Here is a 25,414-nt window from a genome sequence, read left to right on the forward strand (position 1 = left end):
TCACAACAAAAATTTGGAGTGACGGACATTAAAGCCCCCTCGGCGGGTCCCAGTTCTCGGGTCTTGGACAGACCGTGTGATAGCTCTCAGGTCTCGAATGGACCGTGTTATACCTCTTAAATAAATCAGTGTTACAGTTCAGTGTTACAGCTCTATTTTATTTAGATAATAGCAGGAAAATCCATCTTCGGGGCGTGTGGGCACGTCAATCCAAAGACGCAAGGAGAAGAGTGCCCCATCGCGTGGGAGAGAGAAAGAGCATACGCATGCGTGGGAGAGACAGAGAGAGAGAGAGAGAGAGAGAGAGAGAGAGAGAGAGAGCCCTTTGGCTCCTCTTTTTATGTTTCTTTCTCCCCCCTGGGCCTGTCCTATACAAATTGGGCTTAGGCCAGAGCACTGTTCTACCTGAAGTCCTCACTCCGGTCCTCCTCGGACCTTCCTTTGACCTTCCTCTGTTCTATTTTCGCGGGCTTTTCCTTTCCTGTCTTTTAGCCACCACCATTTTGGACTCCTTTTCCCTATTCTAACTACCTAACACTCCCACTTTGACTCAGGCTCCCACTGAACTGCCGTGACGGGGGAATGGAATAGGTGATCAGGTGTGAGACACACTCACAGAGCCTCTCCAACTCCTGAGAGGCAGGGTTAAACAAATCAAGCTGGAGGTTTCTTTGAACTGGGAAACCAGGAAAGTGTGAAGGCTGGTGTTAAACATAGTTTAACAGGTATAACTTTGTTCCATGATGTGCAGGTCATGAAAATGTCACATTTCTTTAGTTCTCTAAAATATTCTTGGCTCCCATCTGCCAGTGGGCAGAAAATCCAGTCGTGGCCTTCTTTTCAGGAGCTCACAGTATTTCAGAGACATCTCTCAGTCAGCGCCATCCACCGTTGGAGCTCTTTGCCCATGTCAACTGTCTATTCTAGGACCCTTTTTGTAGGCCTAAGTGGGGCATGAGACTCCCAAATAGCAGTGCCTCTGGTCACCGCTAAGTGTTGCAGGAAGGGGGACCCCTTCCAGGGCCCGAAACTGGGCTCTTGTCTAACACTCGGAAATGAATTGTCTGAGGAGACACATGCTGACAAAGCAAGAGATTTTATTGGGAAGGGCACTCAGGTGGAGAGCAGTAGGGTCAGGGAACCCAGGAGAACTGCTCTGCTGCAGTCTCGGGTTTTATGGTGATGGGATTAGTTTCCGGGTGGTCTTTGGCCAATCATTCTAATTCAGAGTCTTTCCTGGTGGCTCACGCATCACTCAGCCAAGATGGATGTTAGCGAGAGGGATTCTGGGAAGTGGACGGACACGCGGTGTCTCCTTTTGACCTTTCCCAAACTCTTCCGGTTGGTGGTGTCTTATTAGTTCCGTATTCCTTAACAGGATCTCCTGTCATAAAACAACTCATGCAAATGGTTACTATGGTGCCTGGCCAGGGTGGGCGGTTTTAATCCGTGTGCTTCCCCTAACATAAGCACACAGTCATTCCCATTCAAGGTCCTGCTGTGCCAGGGGTCTGTGGGAGAGCGGGAGTAGGACCTGGCCGCACAAGGAGACCACGGTGTTCCCTAGCTTTAGAGCCAAGCTCAGGAAATTCTCTCTCTTCAGCTCTCCTCTAATCCTAAGAGCCCTTCTTTGTGTCAGAAAAAAAACACAACTTTATCCCCTCTGAGACATGGGCTGATTTCAAAAACAAAAGCCTGTTGATTTTATTTTTTCTAAGGCAAATGAACCTCCAGCACAAAAGGCCCTGAGTTATTCTTTGGGGGTGGCAAGCGTAGGAGAAGATAGGAATGGTTCATTCTTCTACAAAGAAAGTGGCTGACACCACAGAAAATAAGAGTCAATCCTCAAGCAGGTTAGCCTGTCAAACACTAAAGCACTGCTTACTTCATTCTTTGTTCCTGGAGTATGGAGCCTCTCCCAGAAGAGGCAGTAGGCTGTTTGGCAGGTAGAGATCCACACTGATCATGTACCGGCCTTGTGGTGACCCAAGGACAAAAGAGCAGATGAAACCAAGGAGAGTCTTGGAATGCAAGAGCAGATAAAAGTTCTTCCTTGACTCCCACCCCCCCCCACCCCGCCAAAAAAAAGAGGCTCAAAAGTTCTTCCTTGAGCTGGTCCGCTGTTCTAACAGCGTCTCCCACTCTAATAAACTTTATTTCTCTCTCATTCTGTCTCATGTCTGGAAATTCTTTTCAAACCTGTGCACAGACCACGACAGACCTGAGACTGGGAGGTGCTTTAGGCTGAAAGTAAGCAGCAAATCTGGGCTCCCTCATCTTCTGCATAGGCCCCAGATTAACTAGGGAGGATGGAGCTGGCACTCCCAGGTTCTAGTTCCCTGGACTGGCCTCATTCAGACCTTCCCATTTCCTGATCTCTGGAAGAAGTTTGAAGAACCTATGAGGGAATTACTCTAAGGCCACATCTAACCCTTGAATAACAAACTGCATAATGGAATAACAGAGCAATCTTCATTACTGATTTCATGTAAATTTTTATTTTTTGATATCTAATTAAAATATCCTTATTTTTTGTTATTGAGATTTTTGGAACCCCCTTAAATTTTACACCTTAGATGCATGCCCTGCTTGTTTCACCCTGGCCTGTCTACTAGCAGCTGCCCCTGCCTGAGCCACCTTGAGCCCTTGTAGTTCATTCACAGGATGTAACCTGAGCCTAGCTATGTGTGAGACCAATGGTAGGACCCTGGCATTTCACTCTGACCTTGGGTGAGAGTGGGGGGCCTAGCATCCTTGGCTAGTATTTCTCCCAGACCCTCAGCTGGACTGTATTGAAGTGACACCTGTAAGGTGCAGTGAGACCTCTGGGCATTGAGCCAAGAGTCCTTTGATTCTTTTTTTGTCATAGATGGAGAGAATTTGCTAACATACCACTATTCATCAGGGGTCATATGAGGATCTAAGAATTTCAGAAAATCTAGGTTGTTTTGATTTAAGTCCACATTCTTTAATGTGACCCATAAGAAGGCCAGCCCTTCACCAATGCATTTCATCTGCCTCATATATAGCCATTCCCCCACGTACACTATATTCTTGTCACAGGGAACTGTTTGGTCTGCTTGTTGTTTTCCAAGCATACATACTTTCACGCCTCCATGCCTTTGCTCATGCTGTTCCCTTGAATGGAATACCTTTTTTTCCTTTCTCTCTGCTTGATAAATTCTTTACTTATCTTCAAGGCCCAAATCAAATGTTATCTCCTCTGTAGTTTCCACTAATATGTTCCCCTTATTGAAGTTCACTCACACTCCTGATGGAGAAGGCAGTGTCACCCCACTCCAGTACTCTTGCCTGGAAAATCCCATGGACAGAGGAACCTGGTGGGCAGCAGTCCATGGGGTCGGACACGACGGAAGCGACTTAGCAGCAGCAGCAGCACACTCCTGATAGCCCCCGTCCCAATGTCATGTTTTTTATGTCTCTTTATAAGATGATGAACTCAGTGAATGATTTGAAAGAGTGACTCCTGAGGTTGCCTCCTCTCCCCCTCATCTTCATTCATTCTCCCTATCCTATAACTCCATTCATCTTTGTATCCGCAGCACTTAGCATAATGCTTGGCACATAGGAAGGACTTAACAAACATTTGTTGCATATGATGAAAGCTGCAAGGCAAAATGTGGTTCCTTTATTTTCACTTTCTATTTCCACTTCTCAGGAGATTTTGGTTACTGCTCCCAATTTCCTCCCTTGATCATTTCTGTTCTTTCTGACCATATGCATCCCATCCCAATTTTAGCTAGCTTTCTGGGGCTAGCTCTCCCAACCCATTCTGCTCATTTATTCTGCAAATCAGCACATACTTATTGAAAACCTGCTGTTCTGCAGGCACTGTTCTAGGCATTGAGGATACGGCAGTGACCAAGATAGATGGGGTACTTCCATGGAGCTTACGTTATCATTGAAAAACAACCAAAACGAGTAACAAGATAATTTCAGATAACAATGAGGTTTAGAAAGGAAGTAAAGTGATGTGACAGGGTGTGAAGAGAAGTTAGTCAGGTAAGCCCTCTCTGACGAGGAGACTTTAAAATCTGGAGGAAAGAAGAAGGCAATATGGGTACCTGCAGAAAAAAATTTTAAGTAGAAATGTCAGTAAGTGCACAGGCCTAGAGACAAAATCAAATGACTGAAAATTATAAGGCATTATATAAAGAACAAAATGATTAAGGCTTTCCTTAGCCTGTCAGTATCCCTTCATTCCTTTCACAACAGAGTAGCTTCAGTTCCTTCTGAGAAGTGGTTGACTTCTCCTAACCTCCTCCTTTTCTACCACTCATATCACAGAATTTTCTTCCACTGAATCCCATTGAAATTCATCTGACTGAAGTACCAATCCATGGTATTAGATGCTTTGTGTTGTCCCTTTTGAGGCACTTCCCTCCTCCATCACTTCCAGAAGCACTAAGAGCTGCTGTCCCATCTCCAGGAAAGGTTTACCTCACAGGAACACTCAAATGGAAATCCAGGAGTGGGGATCAGGGGCAGCATTGAGGAGGAAAAGTCAATTCTCTGGACAGACATCCACAAGTGGGAGAGCCTGGAGTCCACTTGTGTGAATCCCAGGAGTGTCTCTTCACCCCCTACAGCCATTCTTGTTACCTTTTCTCTAAACTGTGTGTTGCCTTCCACTGGGCTGCCAAGTCCAGCTGGTGAGGGAGTCCAAAAGAGCTGGCCTCCTCTCTTAGATGCCAGAGCAACTGCTTAAAAAAGCGGAAGGGCTTCCTGCTGCTAGAGACATGAAACACTCTCAGTAAGCCAGGAGCCAGAATCAAAACCATATGGTTTGCTTTGCAGAAAAGATCACAGAGCCTAAAAAGTTAGAGGAAGGAGGGCCAGCCAGGGGACAAGTTTTGGGAGTAAGGTGGGTGCGCCTATCCCATTCCTAGCAACCCTGCACTCACTAGTATAGTCCCCTATCCCGCCACCTAAGGGTCCTTCTGTCCTTGGACTCCTGGCCTATTTGGACTTTCTTCAGGCCCAGATGATAGAAGTTCTAACAATAAAGTTCAGAAGATTGAGATTATATCCTCTCCCTGGAACATCTTGGTCTCTTAAAGTCCTCCTGACCAGATGCCCCTCAAATGAAAACTGTCCCCATTTACTCTTATCTCTAAGGAACCGACATACCTCACACCTTTAACATATTAAACTAGCAGTCTTTTAACTGCTTGTCTCCTGTGAATCTAAACAGATACAGGGTCTCTAAGATTTTTCTTAAATTTTTCAGTTTATCTTAGATTTTTCCCAAGTTCTCCTGAGGTAGATCCATAAGCATTAAAAAGAAATTTATACTCAATGACTCCTTTAAAAAGGATAAGCCATATGGTCATAATGTGGGAGCCTGGATTTAGATCTGTTTTAGGGCTTGAAATGTCAGAGCTCTGCTAGTTCTAACAGGTTCCTGTCCTTACTGCTACGTGAGCCAGGATTGTTTAAGGACAAGTTGGGGAGGAGATGCTGTATGCCTGAAACTGGGATGGCCTGCAGTGTCTTTTTCTCTGCAGACCAAGGCCAGGGTACCCCAGGAAAGAGTGAATCTTAATTCTGTCCATCTGCTGCCTTCCTGCTCCCCCAACCCACCACTTAAGGGGCTCCCTATAAACGGAAACATTTATGGGGAGATGTCAGTGTCCATAAGTCTCTCTGTCCATGCAGAAGAGTCTGGGGCAGCTGCCTTTGTTTTAGGGCCCAGGCTGACCTGTAAATGGGAGGAACATTCCAGGCAGCCCTTTACTATAAGAAAGAGGTAGAGCCTCAGTGTTTCAGAGTTGAGTGCCTGTGCCACAAGCCTCTCCCATAATCTGTTCACCCAGGGCAGGTCTGCAGTATGCTGGGTCATGGAAGAAAAAGCAAACAAGAAGACAGAACAAATAAACTGAGTTTTCCTAATGTTTTTCTGCAGGTATTTTCTTGGACAGGAAGGCAAATGAAAAGTTTGATAGAGAGGATGGTTCTCCTTCTTGGCTACTATTGAAGGTAAGTGTTGACAACGTTATATGATCAGAGATTTGAGGGTAGGATTTCTGTCTTAAGCTTCCCAAAGCTGCAAGGATGATCCTGTTCCTGCCTCCCAGACTGCCTGACTTGTCCCGCTATATGCTTAAGTCATTGGAAAAGACCCTGATGTTGGGAAAGATTGAAGGCAGGAAGTTTTTGACCAAAATAAATTATATTTTAATGTTGTTGTTGTTTAGTCACTAAATCATGTCCAACTCTTTTGCACCCCCCTAGACCGTAGCCTGCCTGGTCCTTCTGTCCATGGGATTCTCCAGGCAAGAATACTGGAGTGGTTACCGTTTCTTCCTGCAGGGGATCTCCCCGACTCAGGGATCGAACCAGAGTCTCCTGCATCTCCTGCATTCACAGGCGTATTCTCTACTACTGAGCCACTGAGGAGCTCCTATATTTTAGTATGTTTTACATGTATATATATATATATATATATAGACATACATATATATAAAGTGAAGTTGCTCAGTCATGTCCGACTCTTTGCGACCCATGGACTATAGCCTACCAGGTTCCTCCCTCCATGGGATTTTCCAGGCAAGAATACTGGAGTGGGTTGCCATTTCCTTCTCCAGATCTTCCCAACCCAGGGATTGAACCCAGGTCTCCCGCATTGTAGGCAGACATATATATATACATATATATATATATATCTAGACCCTGTCTTATTCAAGCATCACAATAATACTACACTTAGGAAAGAGAGAGTATGAATATCACTATTATGTAGGAAACAAACACGAAGAGATTAATTGACCTGTGCAAACTAGCTCTCTTGTCACCAGAGTCAAGACTAGAACACTAATTTCCTAACTTCCAGTTCAGTGCCTTTTCCATCATTTCAGCTTAAGAACAAACATCTTCCAAATGTTTCAGTAAGACAGGGTATTCACAATCATTGAACCCTTTCCCTGGGCCCCTCTTATAATTATGGGGTCTTCCTCTTTCAAGGCTGAGTCATCCTTTGCCACCTTATGCTCCCCCAGATTCACACACAGTTCATATGCATGCAACACTACCAGGCACTTTGCATACCATTGTCTCAGTTCATTCCCCAGTATCCGCATTGAGGATATTATTTATCCATGGGACCAATACACTGAAGCTCAGAAAAGGCAGATACATTAGTTTAAAATAGTAGAGCTTATAAGTGTTAGTCAGGAGCTGAAACCAGGTCTTCTGATACCCTGATCCCTTTCTGTGATACCCAAGGAATCCAGAGACAGGAGCCATGTAGGAATCAAACGTAGATCTCAAGACATGAGCAAATTTGTGGACTGTTCCTGCAGGAGGCAGATTCTAAGTCTGGGATACCATGTAATACAATAGACAGCCTCCAGTTCCTCCTATGTGGCAAACATCCTTCCCACTGGGTATCCTCACAGAAACAGGCGAAACACGCAAGTGTGCTTACGTGGCATGTGCTGCCCCGCCTCCTCCTGCCAGAGGTTTGGTCACAGCTAAAGCATCTTCACAACCTATTTAAACCAACTTGCACGAACTGGCAACACAGTATCCGTTCTCTCACAGGCTGAGTCATTGAGCTTCTGCAGAAGTTGGAAGAGGCAATCTTTAGCGGAAACATTTAAGAACCAGGGGTTCCCTGAGAGGTATGTGACAAATTCCATTCAGATATTGAGATTGATTTCTTTCCTCTTTCTTTCTCCCCCCCCCCCCCCAAATCACATTCAAAGAGCTAACAAGTTGTTTTCACCTTATCAAGCAAGATGAGAAGAACATTGCTTCCTTTATTCTTGAGTGAGTCTGTGCCAGAGGAGAGCTAACGGCATCTGAGTAATTAAGGGTAGCATCGGAGTTATCTGAGAGCACTTTGTACATATGACATTTACTGATAGGTAAATGGTGCTTCACATACTTCAGCAAAATCCAATTACAGGCCTCTAAGTCCATTGTAATTTACTGCTCCCACAGTTTACCCTGTAAACTCCCACACTGTTTACACTGTTTACTGTATAGGCAGCCCCTCTGCTTTGAAATGCTTCTAAGAAACTATGAGGGTGCAAATTTGTTCAACTGACAGTTGAATGTACATGTAGCTCCATCAGAGAGGGAAAGGCAAATGTAGGTGTAAGGACTAAATTTTATCTCATGGCATCTGAGCAGCCTCGATGGCCTGACGGCTTTGTTGTGCTATATGGGTAACAACTGGGTCATGAGATAATGCACAAAACTCTCCAGCAGTCCAGGCTTTCCTGGGGTTAACTGTTGTTGTGGGGCTGGGATGAGGAAAAGCAGATCTTCTCAAGCTGCAGCTGCAGTTGACATCTCCTTCACCCCATACCTGAGCTCCTGCTCCCTGGAAGAGAAACCCGAGTAATGACAGCTGTAGCTGCAGAGAAGGGTTCTTCTTGGCAGTGGCTGATTCCGACTTCAGAGCTGTGGGTGTTGAGCTAGAAAGCAGTACAGAGAGAGAGGGCCAGGAAGTTAAAGTGATGCCGGGAAATGGGAAACTCGGGGGAGAAAGGACTTGACTTTCTTCCCCTCACAAAGATGTGATTTGCAAGGTTTGTCCTTTCATTTGGACTGGTGAGTTTCAAAATTTTTAGTCTTTAGACAGCTTGAGCTAGACAAAAGTATTATCCATTTACTAGATTGAACAAGCCAGCAAATAAACCAACCAACCACTTTTCAGGTGTGTTTGCTGAATCCCTGTGATTATTTGTAGGTCTCTTTAAACATATTTGTTTTGATGCTTTTAAGTTTTGATTGAAATCCACAGCAGAAAATATGTTTTAAAAGGGGGGAAAAAAAATCAACACACTTCTGTGCCTTGCGTTTTGACCCAGCCCACAGAACGGTTGGAAGAATCTCTGCAGACCCACTATAGATCCCCGGATTCCACTTGGAGAACCATTAATCTAAAAAAAGACATCTTGATTTCAGAACCCTTCTTTTGATCTGGAGTTATCTGTTACTGACCACAGACAGCTGCTACTGACAATTCCCAGGACAGGGCCCTGTAGAGTGAGAGGTGAGTCCAGTGTGGGAAGAAGAAATTTCTTTCTCTTTGTCAACGAGTGTTTCAGTACAGAGCCATATCTGTGCTTAACAGGATATCTATGAACTCAATTTCTTCTCCTTTTCTTCCTCTTCTTTTTCTTTCCTTTTCCTTCCTCCCTCCTCCTCATTTTCTTCTACTTTTTTGTTTCTTCTGTAGTAAAAAAATTCACCAAGCCCTCGGTGCCGAGATGATTTTTTTCCTGGTACATTCCACTGATTTAAGTTTCCAAATTACAGTTTCTTACTTGGGTGCAGAATCTTCCTATATTTGAGCACCTAAATTTTTGTAAAAGCAGTTGGCCACTGCCCATACTTTGTGTACAGGTAGCTGAGATAGTACCAGAGAAGAGAAGGCTACAGGTTTGTGCCCTTTCCTGTATCAAAGTGTGGAGCTCTATTGAGATACATGTAGGAGAAGAACATTCCGGGAGGGAGCAGCCATGTTGCAGAGAACCGACAACACCGATAATATAAAGAACAAATCCAGGAAGAAATGGAACCATACCTTGGAAGCTTGGAGTTACAGTGGTTCATTTGGTCAACCTGCTCTGAAAATAAAGGAAGAGATTCTCATGTTGAAGGTAGGGCATGTGCTTGCGTTTCCTCTGATTAAGCCACAGGGGTCTCATTAAGGATCGGGACACTAACACTGATCGCTTCATTTTGGGCACAACTCTGAGCAGGAAAGCCCCATACAAAGGTAATTACCAGGAATGGGGGGTGCCCATTATAGCCTTTTGATTTGGTCACTCAAATATCCTGTCAGACAGATGTAGAAAGGAGACCGATCTTTACCTCAAAAGAAGTAAATTGTAGGTTGAAGTGTTTGGTTTCAGTCTCTGTCAGGTTGAGGCTTTGAAAAAACAGATCTGTGGGTCTAGGAAACCACTTACAGGATTCAGTTGCTTTGGAGTCCTGTGCATAATCAAGGATATAAAGAAATGTATAACTCAATTTGAGACAATTGTTTTTAATTGGCAGTTTTACTGTCGAGTACGGTAAACCCATTTTGTGTAAGTGGCTCGGGATTGAAATACAGTCTGGGAAAAGGGCTGTTTCTGGTTCTTCAAGACAGTCTGAAGGCATCTCAAAAGTTAAAATAACATGAAACTTGCCATCTTTCTGTTACACTGCAAATGTTTTTCTTTTCCAAGTGCTTCTGCATATGGGTGAGCATTCCAGCAAAGATGCAGTTACAGTTCAGTACGGGAAAGCAAAGGAACCTAGTGTTCAGAGTTCGATGAAAGAGCCAGGACACTAGTCAAAAAGAGAGAAGAGTTCTTATAGAAACAAAACAGAAAATAGAAATAAAAAAGATCACATGTCAATGCGTGTGTTGGGTTGGAAGGTGGATGGTAGCAGAGTGTCGTCTTTGATTGAGATAAGAAAGAATATGGCTCAGGGAAAATGTACACAAAGAAATAGACTGTGGCTTGAGCGAAAACTGAGTTCAGTTGGGTAGGGAAGATTTATTCAGGTTTTGGTGAGGAAATTGTAAAGAACTGTAAAGCTAAAGTCTGTATCCAACTTAAATACCTGTGCAGATGGGTCTGGGGGCCAAAGTAGTCCCTATAGCCCCAAGAGGTCTGCATTTTGCTCATAGGGCAGCTCTCTTGAGGAAAAAGAAGAAGAATGGGGGGTGTTGCAGTGGGGGAGAGTTCTATAAGTCCTTCTGATAACCCCCACAAAATTAGGACACAGCCATAAATTGCCTACTAGACAACCACCAGTTCTGTCTCCATCTGTTCTCCAAACCTGTGCTTACAGATTCTTTATATTCAGGTGTTTTTAAGAAGAATCAGCTTGGAACAAAAGTACTAAATTCAAAACATTCTAAACCACAATTTAAATCTTATTTAAAAGATGAAAGGATGAAAAGTGTGACTTTTTTCATTGGTTTAGAAATAGTCCTTTCTGACTGGTTCCCATCCAGTATATATTTCACTCTTTCCTTGGTTTGTTCCGCTCTTAAGTGCCATCAGCCCTCATTCAATACAGTCAGTGATTGGACTTTAAGAAAGGATAAAACTGGTTATTTAAAATTGCCTCCTTATGTCCTATAGTTGCACCCTTTGACATTCCCTTCCAGAAAAGTGATGTCATCCCCATCCACAGCACCACTGTAAGTCAGGGACACAGAGAAAAAACCACTAGACCCCAGTGAAGTTACACTGATCGGAGCTTCAGGATGGTCGGGTGGCCTGATTCTCGGTAGCAGCAGGCCCTGGTGCACAAAGCTCAGGAGCGGGAATTAGGAGGCCAGTTTCTAAGCCTGCGTCTACTTCTAACAGTCTGTGGGGTTAACCTCCTCATAGACTTGCTCAGGGCTGCCATCTTCCTGTGCATCAAAGGAGAAGACAAAGCCTCGCCTCTCCTACTTGTGAATAAGACGACAGCTGAAAGTACCTGTCTTTGCTGGGTGACAGGGAGCCAGGTCAAAGAGAGAAGCTTGTGACAGCTGACTTTTTCACTTGATTGCTTAATGTTTAAAATCTTGATCTTCCTCTTCCCTGGGATCCTGAATGGTCTGGACACAGACCACAATACTTTAAATTTTTATTTGATGTTTGTCTGTTTCTATTAAACAAAAATGTGTACAGCTTGATGAATTTTTACCACATGAACTCACCCAGGAAAATTGAACCTAGATCTAGAAACAGAACATTACCAGTATTCAGAACCCCCTCATGCCTTCTTTAAGTCTCTTTCTTCCCAAGGGTAACCACTAACCTGACTTCTAACACCATAATTAAGTTTTGCCTGTTGGTGGTGGTAGGCGGGGGTGGTGGTGGTGGGGCAGTATGTACTTTGATGTGTGACTTCTTTTGCTTTGTAAGATTTAGTTATGCTATTGCATGTAGTAATATTTGGGATTTTGTTTTTTGACTGCACCATGCAGCTTGTGGGATCTTAGTTCCCCAATCAGGGATCCAACCCTGTGGCCCCTGCATTGAAAGGGTAGAGTCCTAACCACTGCACCTCCAGGGAATTTCTGCATGTAGTAGTATTTTATTTGAATTGCTAAATTTTATTTCATGAATTAATATACCACAGTTTATTTATTGATGGGCATTTGGGTTGTTTCCAGTTGGGGACTATTATGAACAGTTCTATTTGGAACATTTGTGAACAGTTTTTTGCTGAACATATGAATGCAATTCTATTGGGTATATCTAAAAATGGAAGTGCTGAATTGTAAGACATGTGAGTTCTGCTTTAATAGATACTGCCAGTTTTCCAAATTAGTTGTATCATTTTATACTTCTGACAGCCTTGTCTGAGGTTTCTGGTTTTTTTTTAACATCCTCATGGCTCAGACGGTAAAGAATGTGCCTGCTAATGTGGGAGACCCAGGTTTGATCCTTGGGTCAGGAAGATTCCCTGGAGTAAGAAATGACAACCCACTCCAGTATTCTTGCCTGGAGAATTCCATGGACAGAGGAGCCTGGCGGGCTACAGTCCATGGTGTTGCAAAGAGTCAGATACTACTGAGTGACTAACACTTTCACTTTCAGTTTTCATCAATACATGGTATTGTCTGTCTTTTATATTTAACTATTTTGGTGAGAGAATAGTGGAATGCCTTTCTATTTTAATTTATATTTCCTTGACACTAATGAAGTTGAGCACCTTTTGTCATTCATTGGCCATTTGGATATCCTGTTTTGTGAAATACCCTTCATATCTTGAACCTATTCTGTTGGGTTGTCTGACGTTTTTATTGATCTATGTTCTTTAAATTGTAGACATTGGTTGTGTACAAGTTACAAATATCATTTCCCAAATGATGTCTAAGCATATTGGACCCTGAGGCAAAGGGAAAATCAGTGGATACCTATCTTGATTTAAAATTATGACATTTTATTCATCATGGATTTTAAAAAACTAATTTTGATTTTTAAAAATACTGCAAATATCTTGTTTTGATTACTGAGGGTTTTTGTTGTTGTTGTTGTTGTTGTTGTTGTTTGATGCCCCCTTAAAAATTTGTGTCCAGGCTTAACACTTTACTAGACTTTCACCCGAGGCTTCAACTTGCCTCACCCTAGGCCTGGCTCTTATTCCATTCTGCGGCTTGCATTGTCACTGTCTTTATAGTGTTATTTGATGAAAAGGAGTTCCTAATTTAAATTTAAATTGATTAAATTATTCAAGATTTTCTTTCATGGTTAGCATCTTTTTAAAAAATTCTGTTAAATTTTTTTTTTCTACCTAAAGTCATAAAAATATTCTCCTATAATATTTTTTTGCATAGTGCTGTTCAATAGAACTTTCTGCAGTGATAGAACTATTCTCCAGCTATGCTGTACAATATGACAGCCAACATGATGCAGGTATTGAGCACTTGAAATGTGGCCAGTATTTCTGATGTATTGAATTTTAAATTTTATTTACTTTTAATTATTTTATTAAATATGGATAGTTGCAATGTAATCTGAAAACATCATCCATCTAGAATTGATTTTAGGCTATGCTGTAACGTCATATTTCCTTTTTTTCTTCCATATGGATAACCAATTGACCCAGTATCGTGTACTGAAAAGACTATTAATTCCTTTTATAGTTAGACAGTTTTCTATATGAGTCTGGTTAATCTGGTTCTGGAATGTCCATTTTTATTTTTGTTTTTTTCTTCTTTTTTTTTTTTTTTGGAATGTCCATTTTTAAAATTTATCTATTAGTTTGTCTCTGTGCCAATTCCATGCTGTTTCAAATACTATAGCTACTATAATGAACTTAATACATAATAGAATAAGTTTTTCATATTTCTGGTCTTCCGCAAGATTATCTTGACTATTCTTGAACTTCTGCTCTGCATTTCCACATAGATTTTATTGATTGAAGTGTAGCTGACATAATGATTTGACAGCACAGTGGTCTGACATGCAAATACATTACAAAATGATCACTATGATAGGTCTAATAACCATCTGTCACCATACAAAGTTATTATAGTATTATTGATTTTATTTCTTATGTTGTATATTACATCTCTCATGCATGCATGCTAGGTTGCTTCAGCTGTGTCCAAATCTTTGCAACCCTGTGGACGGTAGCCTGCCAGGCTCCTCTGTCCATGGGATTCTCAAGGCAAGAATACTGGAGTGTGTTGCCATGCCCTCCTCCAGGGAATCTGCTTGACCCAGGCATTGAACCCAAGTCTCTTATGTCTCCTGCACTGGCAGGCAGATTCCTTACCACTAGCGTCATATTACTGGGAAGCCCATATTACATCTTGTGCTTTATTTATTTTATAACTGGAAGTTAGTGCCTCTTAATCTCTTTCATCTATTTCACCAAACCCATTAACATTCTCCCCTATAGTAATAACCAGTTTGTTCTCTGTATCTACATCTGTTTCTGTTTTCTTATTTTCTATATAATTTTATTTATTTTTGGCTGTGCTGGGTCTTTGTTGCTGCGTGGGCTTGCCTCTAGTTGCAGCGAGCAGGAGCTACTCTCTAGTTTTGGTGCACAGGCTTCTCACTGGAGTGTATTCTCTTTTGTTGTTGTTGTTGTTGTTGTTTCAATTAGACGATAATTGCTTTGCAGTGTTGTTTTGCTTTCTGCCATACATCAACATTAATCAGCCATAAGTATATATTTGTTCTCTCCCTCTTAAACCTCCGTCCCACGGTGGCTCCTCTCATTGTGGAGCCCGAACTCGAGAGCACAGGCTCAATAGTTGTGGCACATAGGCTGAGTTGCTCCATGGCAGGTGGGATCTTCCTAGACCAGGGATTGAACCCTTGTCTCCTGCATTAGCAGGCAGATTCTTTACCACTAAGTCACCAGCGAAGCTCTTGTTTTGTTTTTTTGATTCCACTTGTAAGTGAAAACATATGGTATTTGTCTTTTTTTGTCTGACTTATTTCACTTAGCATAATACCCTTGCTGTTGTGGCAAATGGCAAGATTTCATTCTTGTTTATAGCTGGGTGATATTCCATTGTATATATATATATATATGTATACCATATGTTCTTTCAGTTCAGTCGCTCAGTCATGTCCGACTCTTTGCGACCCCATGAACCACAGCATGCCAGGCCTCCCTATCCATCACCAACTCCTGGAGTCCACCCAAACCCATGTCCATCGAGTCGATGATGCCATCCAACCATCTCATCCTCTGTCGTCCCCTTCTCATCCTGCCCTCAATCTTTCCCAGCATCAGGGTCTTTTCAAATGAGTTAGCTCTTCACATCAGGTGGCCAAAGTATTGGAGTTTCAGCTTCAACATCAGTCCTTCCAGTGAACACCCAGGACTGATCTCCTTTAGGATGGACTGGTTGGATCTCCTTGCAGTCCAAGGGACTCTCAAGAGTCTTCTCCAACACCACAGTTCAAAAGCATCAATTCTTTGGTGCTCAGCTTTCTTTATAGTCCAACTCTCACATCCATACATGACCACTGGAAAAACCATAGCCTTGACTAGATGGACCTTTGTTGGCAAAGTAATGTCTCTGCTTTTTTTTTTTTTTATCGTTCCGCCTGGGCGGGATTCTGACTTAGAGGCGTTCAGTCATAATCCCACAGATGGTAGCTTCGCCCCATTGGCTCCTCAGCCAAGCACATACACCAAATGTCTGAACCTGCGGTTCGTCTCGTACTGAGCAGGATTACCATGGCAACAACACATCATCAGTAGGGTAAAACTAACCTGTCTCACGACGGTCTAATCCCAGCTCACATTCCCTATTAGTGGGTGAACAATCCAACGCTTGGTGAATTCTGCTTCACAATGATAGGAACAGCCGACATCGAAGGATCAAAAAGCGACGTCGCTATGATGTCTCTGCTTTTTAATATGCTGTCTAGGTTGGTCATAACTTGCCTCCCAAGGAGTAAGCGTCTTTTAATTTCATAGCTGCAATCACCATCTGCAGTGATTTTGGAGCCCAGAAAAATAAAGTCAGCCACTGTTTCCACTGTTTCCCCATCTATCTGCCATGAAGTGATGGGACCGAATGCCATGATCTTAGTTTTCTGAATGTTGAGCTTTAAGCCAACTTTTTCACTCTCCTCTTTCACTTTTGTCAAGAGGCTCTTTAGTTCTCCTTCACTTTCTGCCATAAGGGTGGTGTCATCTGTATATCTGAGGTTATTGATATTTCTCCTGGCAATCTTGATTCCAGCTTGTGCTTCTTCCAGCCCAGCATTTCTCATGATGTACTCTGCATATAAGTTAAATAAGCAGGGTGACAATATACAGCCTTGACACACTCCTTTTCCTATTTGGAACCAGTCTGTTGTTCCACGTCCAGTTCTAACTGTTGCTTCCTGACCTGCATACAGATTTCTGAAGAGGCAGGTCAGGTGGTCTGGTATTCCCATCTCTTTCAGAATTTTCCACAGTTTACTGTGATCAACACAGTCAAAGGCTTTGGCATAGTCAGTAAAGCAGAAGTAGATGTTTTTTGCTTTTTCAATGATCCAGAAGATGTTGGCAATTTGATCTCTAGTCCCTCTGCCTTTTCGAAAACCAGCTTGAACATCTGGAAGTTCACAGTTCACATATTGCTGAAGCCTGGCTTGGAGAATTTTGAGCATTACTTTACTAGCGTGTGAGATGAGTGCAATTGTGTGGTAGTTTGAGCATTCTTTGGCATTGTCTTTCTTTGAGATTGGAATGAAAACTGACCTTTTCCAGTTCTGTGACCACTGCTGAGTTGTCCAATCTTGCTGGCATATTGAGTGCACCACTTTCTTTCAGAATTTGAAATAGCTCAACTGGAATTCCATCACCTCCACTAGCTTTGTTCGTAGTGGTGCTTCCTAAGGCCCACTTGACTTCACATTCCAGGATGTCTGGCTCTAGGTGAGTGATCACACCATGGTGATTATCTGGGTCGTGAAGATCTTTTATGTACAGTTCTTCTGTGTATTCTTGCCACCTCTTCTTAATATCTTCTGCTTCTGTTAGGTCCATACAATTTCTGTCCTTTATTGAGCCCATCTTCGCATGAAATGTTCCCTTGGTATCTCTAATTTTCTTGAAGAGATCTCTAGTCTTTCCTATTCTATTGTTTTCCTCTATTTCTTTGCACTGATCACTGAGGAAGGCTTTCTTATCTCTTCTTGCTATTCTTTGGAACCCTGCATTCAAATGGATGTATCTTTCCTTTTCGCTTCTCTTCTTTTCACAGCTATTTGTACTCCCCCTCAGACAGCCATTTTGCCTTTTTGCATTTCTTTTTCTTGGGGATGGTCTTTATCCCTGTCTCCTGTACAATGTCACGAACCTCCATCCATAGTTCATCAGGCAATCTATCAGATCTAGTCCCTTAAATTTATTTCTCACTTCCACTGTATAATCATAAGGGATTTGATTTGGGTCATACCTGAATGGTCTAGTGGTTTTCCCTACTTTCTTTTTTTTTTTTTTTTTCATTTATTTTTATTAGTTGGAGGCTAATTACTTTACAATATTGTAGTGGTTTTTGCCATACATTGACATGAATCAGCCATGGATTTACATATGTTCCCCATCCTGAACCCCCCTCCCACCTCCCTCCCCATCCCATTCCTTCCCTACTTTCTTCAATTTAAGTCTGAATTTGGCAATAAGGAGTTCATGATCTGAGCCTTTGTCATAGATTAATTGACTATATAAGTGTGGATTTATTTCTGGGCTCTCTGTTCTGTACCATTGATATATGTGTCTGTTTTTTGTCCAGTACTATAGTGTTTTGATTTCTATAGCTTTGTAGTATAATCTGAAATCAGGGAACATGATACCTCCAGCTTTGTTCTTTTTCCTTGGGATTACTTTGACTATTGAAAGGTTGTTGCTGAACCACAAAAAGATGCTGGGATTCTTGGCCTCCGGAGGAGAAGAATTCAATCTGGGGCCAGAGACGAGGCTTGATCGCTCAGAGCTTCTGTGTAATAAAGTTTTATTAAAGTATAAAGGAGATAGAGGAAGCTTCTGACATAGGCATCAGAAGGGGGCAGAAAGTGTACCCCCTTGCTGGAGTTATATACTCTCCAATTAGTTATTACAGTGAATCAAAAGAATGTCTGGAGGTTGTAAAGACCTCACTAGACCTACTCCCATAATTTATATTTTAAGATGACAGGATTAGCCAGAAGGTTTTTTCCAGAGACTGTCCTCAAGCAGGATACATTATTGTTATATAATCCTAAGGAATGTAGAGGGGAAAAAAAGTTTGTCCTTTCTTCCTCCTTGAGAATTCCAGACCCCTCTCTCCTTGGGGATCCCTAGACTCCTTATCGACCTGCCTAGGAAATGACTCTCTCATCCCCACCTTTTCTTTTAGGAGAATTATGTTGCCACGGGAAAGGGGCATCGTTTTCATTCCATAACTACTTCCTGCTGTTTAGGGGCATAGTCCCTAAATTGTTGAGGCGACATATTCTCCTAACTCTCATATTGAGGGTCTCTGATCCAGGAGCCCCAAGTAATAGTTGGAGGAGGCTGTGGCACTTGTAAGAGCTTGGACAACCATTTGTAAATTAAAGGTTTTAAATGGTTAGAAAACCCCGTTATACAGTTACAGATGTAAGGCAAAATAGTCATTAAACCAAGTTAAAATCAAAATGAAAAGTCACATTATGTCCATAGTTACATCTGTCCATCTTAAGGTTGTTAGATGTCATCAGGTTAAAGAGAGGCATCACATGTGATTGTTGTTGAAGATATTTGCAGACTTGGAGAAAGTCTTTTCCTCAAAGTGGAGATGTCCACCATGGGAAGCCTTCTGCTGATGAAGAGGGAAGTGCTCCACAGACCCAGCAGTTAGACCGATTATGAAATGTAGCATAGGAGTGAGCCCAGGACAGGAAGGCATTGTCTTGAGGATCAAATGACAGACTCAGGATTTTTGGAGTCAACAGAAGTAGGCTCACATAGGTTATCAGGCCCATCTGAAAAGTGCAAAGTCAGAGCATAGAAAGTAAAGACATAAAATGAAGTCACTTAGTTCTGGTCAGGGTGCCACCTCTTAACTTGAGTGTGATGTACCCACAAATCAATTCCTGGCACTCTGACAGCTGTGAGAGAAGAAAGAATAACCTAGTAAGGGCCTTCTCAGAGGGGCTCAAGGGATGGATCCCCAGACCCCAATGTTTTTATGAGGACCTCAGTTCCTGGCTCAAACAGAGGCTTGTTTGACTCAGAGGCTGGGTCAGGAGTCCTCTCCTGGAGTTCTGTTAATGCCTGTTGAAAAGCTGAGAGCTGAGTTACGTAACTAGTTAATTCCAAGGCTTCAGGGTCTATAACAATGTCTGTGTGTAAGAAAGGCCTTCCATAAATACATGCAAAGGGGGACAGTCCCTCCTTTTTTTGGGCAGTTCGAGCCCTCACTAAAGCTACAGGTAGGACTTTAATCCAATTGTCCTGCGTCTCTTGAGTTAATTTGTGCAGATGTCTTGTGATAATGTCATTAGCTTTTTCAACCTTTCCTGAGGATTGGGGTCTCCAGGAACAGTGTAAGTGATATTCTATTCCTAGAGCTTTAGACATCCCCTGAGTTATAGCAGCTTTAAAGGCGGAGCCATTGTCACTCTGAAGGCTCTGTGGCAGTCCAAACCTGGGGATAATTTCATGGCTTAAAATCTTTATAACCTCCTTAGCCTGTTCACTACGACAGGGAAAAGCCTCAATCCATCCAGTGAAAGTATCCACCCAAACTTGTAAGCAAGAATACCCATTAGCTTTTGGCATATGAGTAAAATCAATTTCCCAGTCCTCTCCAGGATATTTTCCACTTCGTTGTAATCCAGATTTTGCTAGCTTTCCAGTCTTTGGGTTATTTTTCTGACAAACCTCACACCTTTTGATAATATTTTTTGAAGTTTTCATTACATTTTTACCTTCAAACAAATGAGAAGCCATTTGGTAAGTACTCTCTGCACCCAAATGAAAACTCTGGTGTAAACCCTTAAGAATTTTCCATTGAGCATTTTCAGGAATTATTAATCATCCATCCTTGGACTGTAACCATCCTTTATCAGTAATCTTTGCTTCTCTTTTCTCATATCTTTCTAATTCTTCCTCAGTATATTATGATTTTTCCTGTTCCACAGGACCTGTCCAGATCAAAGGCGTCTGCAGTGAAGGGGTTTCATAAAGTGCCACTTTTCTGGCTTGACAGTCAGCCAACTGATTACCTTTGGCTACTTTACTCCCATCCCTGCTGTGCCCTTTGCAATGCATAACAGCTACTTCTTTAGGATAATATATAGCAGTTAAAAGTCTCTCGATCTCTCTGAAATGCTTGATAGATTCTCCTGTTGCTGTTTTAAACTGTCTTTCTTTCCATATTGCAGCATGAGCATGTAAAGTCAAATAAGCATACTTAGAATCAGTGTAGATATTCACCCGTTGCCTTTTGCTTAACTCTAGAGCCCGAGTCAGAGCCACAAGCTCTGCTAACTGGGCACTGGTTCCCTGGGGGAGAGATTTTGCTAAAACCTGTTCAGCAGTCACCACAGCGTAACCTGCTTTACGCTTTCCATCCCGAACAAAAGAACTGCCATCTGTAAATATTTCCACGTCAGGATTGTCTAATGGGGTATCCATTAGATCTTCCCGAGCAGCATAGTTTAAAGTTAGGAATTGGGAACAATCGTGATCAGGTGTTTCATTTTCCTTCCCAGGAAGGAAAGTGGCAGGATTTAAATTTCCACAAACTTTAAGCTTAGTTACTGGTCCTTCTAGCAACAATAACTGATATTTAAGAAGCCTACTGTCTGTCATCCAAATATTAACCTTAGAATTTAAGATTCACTCACATCATGAGAAGTCAGTACAGTAAGGTTTCATTCATTAATTATTTTTAAAGCTTCGAGTGCTAATAAAGCCGCTGCCCCAATTACTCTTAGGCAGTGGGGCCACCCACATGAAATTACATCTAATTATCTGCTTAGATAAGCAATAGGTTGCTGGTGAGGCCCTCAGGGTTGTGTCAAAACTGCCAAGGCTATACTTTTTCTTTCAGTGACAAACAAATTAAATTCTGACCCTGTGGGCAAGCTCAGAGTGGGAGCTTGCCAGAAAGCAGTCTGAAGAACCTTAAAAGCCTTTTGAGTATCTGGAGACCAAATCAGTTTGTTGGTTTGAGCCTACTGAGTCTCAGCTGTAAGTTTATATAAAGACTGGGCAAGTTCCCCATAACCCAGAATCCAAATGTGACAGTAGCCCGTCATTCCCCCAAATTCTCTCAATTGCCTTAAAATCATAGGTAGGGGATGGTTTAGTATAGGTTTCATTCTCTCAGGGCCTATGGCCCTAGTCCCTTCTGATATGATTAGGCCCAGATATCTAACAGATTGCTAGCTGAGCCTTTTCTCTTGATGCCTTGTAACCGCAGCCTGCCAGAAAGTTTAAGAAATCTTCTGAGGCTCATGAACAAGCTTCCTCTGTCTCAGCACTGAGCAAAATATCATCTACACATTGTAACACCACTGCTTCAGAGCTATTAAAGTTTTGTAGATCCCATGACAAACTTTGCCCAAATAAGTGAGGACTGTCACTAAATCCCTGGGGCAAAGCTGTCCAGGTTAACTGAGAAGCTGGCTGCATAGGATCTTCAAAGGCAAATAGAAACTGACTTTCCTCCACTAAAGGCACTGAATAGAAGGCATCTTTCAAATCAATTACTGAGAAATATTTGGCTCCTTCAGGAATTTCAGACAATAGAGTATAAGGATTAGGCACCACGGGGTGTAAAGGAACCACAGCCTCATTTATTATTCGTAAATCTTGAACTAGTCTCCATTTACCATTTGATTTCTTTATACCCAAAATAGGAGTGTTGCATGGACTGTTACAGGGAATTAATAGTTCCTGCTCCTTTAAATTTTTGATGATGGGTTTTAACCCTTCCTTAACCTCAGGTTTCAGTGGATACTGCTTCTTATGTGGAAACAAGAGCGGGTCTTTGAGCTTGACAACTACAGGAATAGCATTTTGTGCTCGACCCACAGATTTCCCATCAGCCCATACTCTAGGATTTACATTTTGTTTAATTAAAGGGAGAGAAAAGGAGGGCTCCGTATTTATGAAAACAGAGGCATGGATCTTGCTCAGTAAATCCCTCCCCAAAAGGGGTGAGGGAGACTATGACACGATCAGAAACTCGTGTGAAAATAGCACGGACTAAGTCACAACTTACAGAAAAACTGAATACCTTTTGGCTTGTCCAGACAGTCCCATTACAGAAGCAGCTCGGGAAGAAAGTGGGCCAAGGGCTTCAGTAAGCACAGAGTAAGTTGCCCCAGTATCTAAAAGGAAATCGAAGGATTGCCCCCCACAGTTATTAATACCCGGGGTTCTTCAGGTGTAATTAGGATGGGAGCTTGTGTGGGGACCCCCGGGCACCTTCAGTCCTGATTGTCTTGAGAGTCTGACCCCTGAAACCTATGCCTCTGGGGGCAGTCTCTCTTCCAGTGTGGTTTCTTGCAGACAGGATCTTACAGCCATTGTGAGGGCTTCCACCTGTTCCTTTGTCTTTTTCTGCTTTTCTTTCTTTCTCTCATATTCCATACCATAATAGACTGTCTGAGCCAGTTGTAACAAATTATCTAAAGGCTGATTTGGTCCATACGCCCGTTTTAATAGCTTACGGTGGATATCTGGAGCTGATTGAGTGAGAAATCTATCCTTTAAGATCACTTTTCCCTAAATGGAAAAAAAAAAAAAAGACCACTTTTCCCTCTTCACTTTCGGGATCAATCTCAGTGAATCTGCGAAGGGCTTCTCTCAGTCTATCTAGGAATTTACCGGGAGCTTCTTTCTCCTCTGTTCTATGTTTGCCAATTTGCCATATTTTAAAGGCTTAGCATGTGCCTGCCTGAGTCCTTCAAGAATACATCTGACAAAATGACTCTGATCCCATCTTCCTTTAGCTGTGTTGTAGTCCCAGTCTGGTTCTGTAATTGGGACTGCCTGATTCCCAGTAGGGAGGGTGGTTATCTCATCCTCCCTCTTCCCTACTGATTCATTACCAAGCCATTCATCTCCATAAGCAACCACTTTTCCCAAAACTCAACTTGGAGTAGGGAGTCAGCATTTGTCCCAAGATATACATCACATTCTTCCAAGTAAGGTCATAAAGCAGAGTAACACCTTTAAAAGCTCTAATATATTTTTCCAGGTCTTCTAGATAGTCTCAGAGATCCTCCTTGATCCTTTGTATTTCTTGATAGGAAAAGGGCTTATCAACACTCATAGACTGATTATTTCTCCTGGTGGGTGCTTCATGAAGAGGCAACAGTTTGTGTGGCTGTTCCTCAGTCTCTCTGGCTGCTCTGCGCATATGATCCCAGGGACAGGTTGGAGAAACCTGCTTTCCTTTATCTCTTTGTCTCCTGTCCTCCATCTCATCTAGCAAAGTAGGGGGACAGGAGGGAGCTGAAGGTTTCACACCCAAATCTATATCCTTAGGACATAAGTCTGGCATATTTCACAGAAAGAAAAAGGGCAACATATATGCTACTTCTACTACTTCTACCGGTTCTACAGAACCAGTTTAATTGTAAAACAGTATTATACTTAAGAGACCCTCCAACTGGCCACAGTTCGCCATCCTCCAGTGGGTACTGCGGCCATGCAGTATCGTCACATAGGAAGACCAGGTGTGTCTTCTTTAAGCCCTGGGGATCAAATCTATCCCAGTTTTTCATGCTACAATTCAAAGGAGTGAGGCTGGAATTGTTAGCTCCCATCTGTAAGAGAGAAAAAAGTGACCAGTGCCATCTTTCTACCAGAAGCATCCCTCCCTGCTCTAGATGGGGGTGTAGACAGACTTTACACCAAAGTTTTTCTTTCCTGGTTGGGCTTAGTCTGTCCCTTACCAACGCAGGCGACATACTCGTCCCTCCCGGTTTTACCGCCGAGACAGGGTGGGGATGCACCAGGGGTAGACGTGATGGCATCCCTGACTGACATCCAGCTCCTCACCATTAAAACCTTGCTTGCCTTTGATGCCACCCAGGGTGCAATCAAGAGTAACCTTCTGGAATGCCTCCCAGGCTAAGACCGCTGGGGGAAACATTCATCACCTGAGTGCCAGTGCACGACCCTGAGTATATTCCTGACCACAATAAGACCTATACGACATAAAACAGAGATATTCCTTCCAAATGTCACCACACCAGTATAAGAGCCTCCTCTGGTCCACTAAGAGCCAGTGTTACCAAAGGGAAAAAACCCATTGTCGTTCCAATCTGAGAAACCTTTAACCTCAGAGATGCACTTGTAGCTAGAGCTCCATCTAGCTTCTAAACTTTGGATTCCTAGTGAGGCTAGGAACTTCCTGACTACCCATCCAAGTTTGGGATCTAAATAACAGTACACAGTAACAGCATAGATCACAAATCCCTTGAAAGTCTATGATCCAATAGATTAGGTTAGTACTTCTAATTTCCAAGGAGTTATGAGATGGTCAAAGAGACCGATAAGTTCGACCGAGAAAGGAGAGTTCGGTCCACATGCTTTGCCCATTTCTGGCCAGTCCCCGAAGGAGACATTGGGTGGCTCTTGGCATTGGCAGGTCGGTATAAATCCTCCACAGATTTCTGCCATAAGCTGTATGAGGTCACCGTGGAACCGCAGAGCAGGGCTCCTCACTTGCTTCGCGCAGGTGTGTCATTCATTCACACAAGCAAACTGTAGAGTTAGTAAAGTACAGCAGGAAACGTGTTTGCTAGGAGAACAAAGAACTAGAGCTCCAAGCATCCTTACCTTGTCCTGAAGAATCCCTGACGAGCCCGCAAGATGAAAGGTTGTTGCTGAACCACGAAAAGACGCCGGGATTCTTGGCCTCCGGAGGAGAAGAATTCAATCTGGGGCCAGAGACGAGGCTTGATCGCTCAGAGCTTCTGTGTAATAAAGTTTTATTAAAGTATAAAGGAGATAGAGGAAGCTTCTGACATAGGCATCAGAAGGGGGCAGAAAGAGTACCCCCTTGTTGGAGTTATATATTCTCCAATTAGTTATTACAGTGAATCAAAAGAATATCTGGAAGTTGTAAAGACCTCACTAGTCCTACTCCCATAATTTACATTTTAAGATAACAGGATTAGCCAGAAGGTTTTTTCCAGAGACTGTCCTCAAGCAGGATACATTATTGTTATATAATCCTAAGGAATGTAGAGGGGGAAAAAAGCTTGTCCTTTCTTCCTCCTTGAGAATTCCAGACCCCTCTCTCCTTGGGGATCCCTAGACTCCTTATCGACCTGCCTAGGAAATGACTCTGTCACTAGGGTCTTTTGTGGTTCATACAAATTTTAGAATTATTTGTTCTAGTTCTATGAAAAATGCCATTGGTATTTTGATAAGGATTGCATTGAATCTGTAGATTGCTTTGGATAGTATAGATATTTTTACAATTAAT

General features: G+C 42.6%; 1 protein-coding gene across 1 annotated transcript in view; it reads left to right on the forward strand.

Annotated features, from left to right (window-relative positions):
- Positions 1-5,932: 5,932 nt before the first annotated feature.
- The window catches only part of ASIP (agouti signaling protein), a 96,160-nt gene continuing 76,678 nt past the window's right edge, over positions 5,933-25,414 (forward strand). The window contains exons 1-2 of the mRNA XM_061127099.1: positions 5,933-6,000; positions 7,564-7,643. The gene's annotated coding sequence lies outside the window, so the exon portion shown is untranslated. The remainder of the gene's footprint in view (positions 6,001-7,563; positions 7,644-25,414) is intronic.

Source organism: Dama dama, chromosome 23 (genome assembly GCF_033118175.1).
Source record: "Dama dama isolate Ldn47 chromosome 23, ASM3311817v1, whole genome shotgun sequence".
Classification (NCBI taxonomy): Eukaryota; Metazoa; Chordata; class Mammalia; order Artiodactyla; family Cervidae; genus Dama; species Dama dama.